This window comes from Melozone crissalis, unplaced genomic scaffold (genome assembly GCF_028551555.1).
Source record: "Melozone crissalis strain CALT ecotype California unplaced genomic scaffold, PUWL_Pcris_2 ptg000178l_1, whole genome shotgun sequence".
Classification (NCBI taxonomy): domain Eukaryota; kingdom Metazoa; phylum Chordata; class Aves; order Passeriformes; family Passerellidae; genus Melozone; species Melozone crissalis.
This window is the reverse complement of record NW_026535945.1, coordinates 424,461-430,103: the sequence shown is the minus strand read 5'-3', so window position 1 is coordinate 430,103 and position 5,643 is coordinate 424,461. Positions and strand designations below refer to the sequence as shown.

General features: G+C 34.5%; 1 long non-coding RNA gene across 1 annotated transcript; it reads right to left on the bottom strand.

Annotated features, from left to right (window-relative positions):
- Positions 1-3,150: 3,150 nt before the first annotated feature.
- On the bottom strand, positions 3,151-5,004 carry LOC128948936 (uncharacterized). The gene is made up of 3 exons (XR_008484171.1): positions 4,935-5,004; positions 3,390-3,504; positions 3,151-3,237 (listed from the first exon to the last, which is right to left on the bottom strand). It is a non-coding gene; the product is annotated as an uncharacterized LOC128948936 (long non-coding RNA).
- Between the last annotated feature and the right edge of the window lie 639 nt (positions 5,005-5,643).

Genomic DNA, 5,643 nt, shown 5'->3' with positions numbered 1-5,643 from the left:
TCATAATTACTTGACTTTGTTAGTAGCCCACTTTTAAATGAAATCTTTTAAATCACCAACTTACGCCAGCTGCCTTGTCCAAAGATGAAAGTAGTTTTTCAAGTACTGCATGTGATCTGGTTGTACACCTGTAATGACAACTGCTGTGAAACTCTCTTTATCCCTTTCTTCTAATATTAGATTATGAAGAAATCTTTCATCATCACTTGTGACGTGAGTAGAATCAGATGGCTACAAAAAAAGTAAAATAATAAGAGCAGGGATGAAAATTGAATTTCCAAACTCCCATCAACTTGAAAGGGATTAAAAAACATAAGAGAAAAGTAATACAGAACACATGATGCTAAGTATCACAAAGGATTAAAGCTTAAAATAAAGGTTTCCAAATTAAAGTCAACAAGCTGAGGATGTGACATCACTAATCCAGTTCATTTTCAACTCACTTTCATCACAGCACCTAAAGTGTGCCGTCTAAAAATGCATTTAATCACACTGAATGTAGCACTGTGTAATATTCATGTTCTCATCCATCAAGTGGAAGCATTAAGAGGGCAAGACATTAAGGCCTCTTTAAGAAAACAAAGCCAAACAAAGCCAAAGTTATTGGCTTTTAAAGGGATAGGCTACTTTCTATAGCAGAAACTCAAGAAGAAGAAACAGTTTTGTTGTAAAAGAAAAAAAGGTGAATCCTCAATTCCAGATGAAATGTCAAGTAGCCTAACAGAAAGAGAGATTCTCCATTCCAGAAACTACTGACTGTCTTTTCCTGAATGGATGCACTTTGCTCTTTTGACAGTTTTCTAAAGTGCAGGAAGACACAGTGGTTGATGCCATGCTTCACACTGGACCAGTGAGTAATGCCTTACATTTGGTACATCCAGAAAAAACCCCTATTTTTAAGACAAAGATTAAGATCTTTCTAGTGAATGCAAACAATTGCTACAACTGAGAAGATATGTTGTAGTAAATGCAGCTACTGCATTTCCTGCCTTATTTTGCAGGAAAGCAGACAAACCCCACATCACTAAGGCATGAAAGGAGACATGTCCTACCCAATCAGTTAGGTGAAATAGTTAAGGGTGTTCTATCAAGACTTACTTTCCCCAGGGAATCAAAGAGCTCTCCTTAGCTAAAATGATAATTAAACAATTTTTGAGACTTTTTGTCAAAGAAGACTACATCTCTTTTTCCCGCCCACAGCATAGCCTGGACTATTCTATGCTAGTGATGGGATTGGCAATAATGAAGAAAAGCCAGAGCTGCTTGGTCCTCATCCCCATGTGATCTGACAAACCTAGAAGCTGCACACTTATGCTGAACAAGTGCCACTTTGTACATCATGGAAGAAATTTAGAGACCAAAAGAGCCTCCAAAATATCACTGCCAAATTATCTGGCTGCCTTCCCACTACAGATTACAAACTACCATGGCACCTTCCCCTACATTCCTAGCATCTATCTCAACTAGAAAATAACTATTTACTTATTTGCAATATTCAATGGTCCAGAGAAATGACTGCAGTGAAGAGAGGTGACTACTACCCATCAAGCAAAGATGACCAGCAGGGATACCATTAATATCGCTTCTCTTTAGTGTTATGGCCTTGTTCTAAAGTTCTTTTTGCTTCACATTAATTACACCTTAATTTCTTTGCAAAAGTAACTTCCTTCACCAACTGAATGGCTCAAAGGCTCAATTATTCTTCTCACACTAGTAATCCATTTACAATTTCTACTTCTGCCACAGTATTCTCTTGCTGATGTATGTGCAGTGCAGATCATTTTTCAAGTCTTTAGCGAGATGCATTCACACATTTTATTTCACACCAATATAATGAACTGGCCTAGGTATTTCAATGATTTGCAAAAAAAATTCCTAAATCTGGGTTTTAGGAATCTTTTAGGGAAACCTCTATTATCTTCATACCTCACTTCTATTACTTTTCACATCATCTCCTCCCTCTTGGATAGTTACAAGTTATCTTTTTAACTCTAAATAGAATTTTACTTGCATTTTAACACTGTCAATTTAACTGTTAATTTAATATAAAATATGATTTTATATTATTACCACAACATTTCAAACAGTTGATTGCGCCAGCTTCTTGAACTCTTTAGCAGTACCTATGCATCTCATTCAGCTACTTTCTTCCGACTTAGGCGTGCCTTAGTTTGTCTTCTACTTTGTATCATCCAACCTTGCTCTTTAGTATCAAGCAGGGAGGGAAAGCATTTGTACCCTTTACAATGAAGCAGATTTTGTAAGCTTTTATTTTCAGTTTCTATTTTTTGAGTCTGATATTGTAGAGAGAATAAAACCAAAACTGGCAATTCATTTTTTTTTGCAACTCACTGACCCAGAACTGGCACAATAAAAACCTTATTTACCTACTGTTCCTTTCTCATCCATATGAAACACCAAGAAGACTGATATAACCCACAAGATATGGGCTCAAGGTCTGACTACCTTGTCATACGCACCACCATTTTCCCTCCCATCTGCACCCTTAGCTACATCTTGGCCTCTCCCTCCTTGCCCAAAAATGTCCAAAATCCAGTTCTTTTCAATCTTCCTCCTTATCTTACAGATTTTTTACTTAGGCTCTTTTTCTTCATGAAAAGCATCAGGACTGTTGAGTTTAGCTTTCAGCTAAACAGTTCATTTATTTTACAACATGTATGAATACTTATAAAATCAATCGGTTTTGTTGGTCTGGCTGGACTTCTTTCCCGTATACAGGTCAGTCATACATATTTCTAAACAAGTACAATTTGGTTCCCTAATTCATTCCTTACTGCTTCAGAGAAAATTCATTTTTGTTTCATACACAACAAAAAAAATTGCTGTGCTTAGAAAAGTATTTTAAAGTATTTTTCTTAACCTGACATGCAAAACTGTAAAGCATTTCTGTCATTTAACCTTAACTGAAAAGAGGAAAAAGCATCACATAAAAAATAAGGCATAAAATGTCTTTCCTTTTACAACACTACAGGGTGCAAATGATTCACTAAGGAGAAGATATCTCCAGATAAGTATTACAGGAATATTACACAGTTAAATCACATTAACCTGGGAAAGGCTTTCAATTATAAATGTGAGAATCTTAAGGCTATTTACCTTTCTGTTTTGAATGAATCCAGTATATATTGCTTCTTTGTTTTTCTCCTTCTTTTCAAAATCCTCTTTAGAAAGGACAAGTTCATGAACATCCTGAGATGCTGCAGGTTTGCTTATCATCTGATTTTATTAAAGAAACAGCATTTAAAATCAAAATAAGACTTAAAATTAACATAATAAAATACTTTAATGCTGTGATTAAAAATTAGGAAGTAACAATCTGATTGTGTGCCAACATTCTAAAATAAAATTAAAGTCAGACATTGACTTACTCTGGCAGACTGTCCCACGAAGAACACTGCTTGCTTGCCTCCAACTCCAAAATACGAGATATCACTATTTAAACTACGAGGCACTGGCAGAGGGCGTACATATCCTGAGTGATCACTGAGAATAAGAGTGTCTTTAATAAATTTTTTCAAGACAAAAGTAATTAAAAAAACCCAAAGATACTTTTGATCTAAAGCTTCTACTAAATTCTTCCTCCTGGCATTTTGGTAAAAAATTCTTCACTTTATACATTTTAAAACTGCAAGCTTAAAACATATGTGCCTGAAATTCTTGATGTACTCTTTTTAAAAGGATAATGACAGAGTAAGTATTTTCCCAACTCATCTTATAAAACATTTCTGCCCCCTTCTCACAAACCAAATCTTACTAAATAAAAATGGCTTAAAAAGCAAGCCTCATTTTTCTGACAGCATCCTTTCATAAAAATACTTTTGAGTCAAAGTGAAAAATAATGCCAACCAACTATTAAATGGAGACTTGGAGAGATAACATATGCTATCAGTAGTGAAATTCCATGCCTTCTAAGTCACCTTGAACAGCCTTATCTAGTTTAGGAAAATGTTTATTTTTAAATCACAGCAGTCCCAAATGAAAATAAGGTGTAGATAATTTAGACCTCTGTTTCAATTAAGTGGTAGTAATCTACAGTTTAAATCTGCATTTTAGGAATACTAAATTTACTAAAGTTGCCTGCAGCAATTTCAAAAACATTGAGTTTCTTTACAAGTGACCCAGAATCACTTTTTATGCACTTATCTCCAAATGCTTAAAAGACATTCACTTTCTATTTGGAGATGTTTTCAATTCCCCCAGCTATATTATCACTTCCCACAGCTGTATTACTTTTTACACTATCTGCTCATATGACAAATTAGTTATGACTGAGACTGTAATTATCATCTTCACATTTACAATCCTAGGCTTAAGGTATTAAAATGTGACCAAAGCTCAAAAACTGTACATAACTGATTTTGTGGAATTTTATACACTAGGATTAAGCCTGGCACCACACAACCTCCACTTTCTTCTTTAAATGCAAAACATGAATTTTGTGTAGCCTGCATCAAAAAATAGACATCTCCAGGTATAATTTATAATACATTATACAGAATTAAAATTTAAACTAAAAAAAGAAAATTTGAACTAAAACCACCTGTTTTGCAGTAGCTTAAATATTGAATGTATCCTTTAATGCACCACTGAAAGGTTTTCAGGTAAGAGATGAACATGGTACAAAAACCCCTTGCAGGACATAGCACGTCCCAAACTGTATGCAGGCAAGCAAAAGACAGTTTAGAAAAGGTCCCAAAACCAAAAAAGTATTCAGTGTGTCACAAGAATAGAAGACCAGTTTTGTGTCATAACGCTTCTCTATTGCCTACTTTAAAAAAGTATGGGTCTATTTAGGTAATCATAAAATGACAGGGTTTAGCTGAGTGTTGGTATACAGCTATGCCTTAAGAACATATTTTATGGACCTTTGCAGAGCTTGCTAATTGTTGTAGAAATATATAGAACTTGCTAACCTTTCAGAGTCACCTTGTCTTGTAAACTTTGACAATCTATATACAGCCCAGTTGTTAAGCTGTTTAGAAGCCATTCCACTTCCATTATCAATCACAGCAACAGCTGGTTTTCCTTGGGAATCATCAAACAGCTGTTGGGAGAAAAACACACAGCACAAATCAACAAGGAGCAACAGGGAAAAGAAAGGATAATGCAAACTATGTCTGAAAACACTGAAGTATTTTTATCTTACCAATTTTATCTGTATACTCCGAATGCCAGTATTTTGACAGGTAGCTGATAGAGAATTGTCAATCAATTCAGCAAGGGCAAATGCTAAAAAAATTGACAAAAAAACCCTATTAGTGCTCAGGAAACAGACACCCACTTATAGTAGTTTCTTTCAACAATTAGGAAAACACATTGCCTAAACACAGACAAGACCTAAGCACAGTCAGAACAATCAAAATCACATAACATCTTGTTTAAAAAAATTAAACAGCTTTTCTACATGTACTTTATGATTTGTTTTATCACTAAGTCTCTCATATCTCTTAATGGCAATATCACAATTATTAGAAAGAACAATGATAAACTAACCATCTCCTTAACAAAAGACAGATTTGTCCCTTTCATGATTAGAAATCAATTTTTATGATGCATATGTGAGTCAAAAGTACATAAAAATAGACTCTGACTTGTTAAAATATTGAAGGAAGAATGAATTAA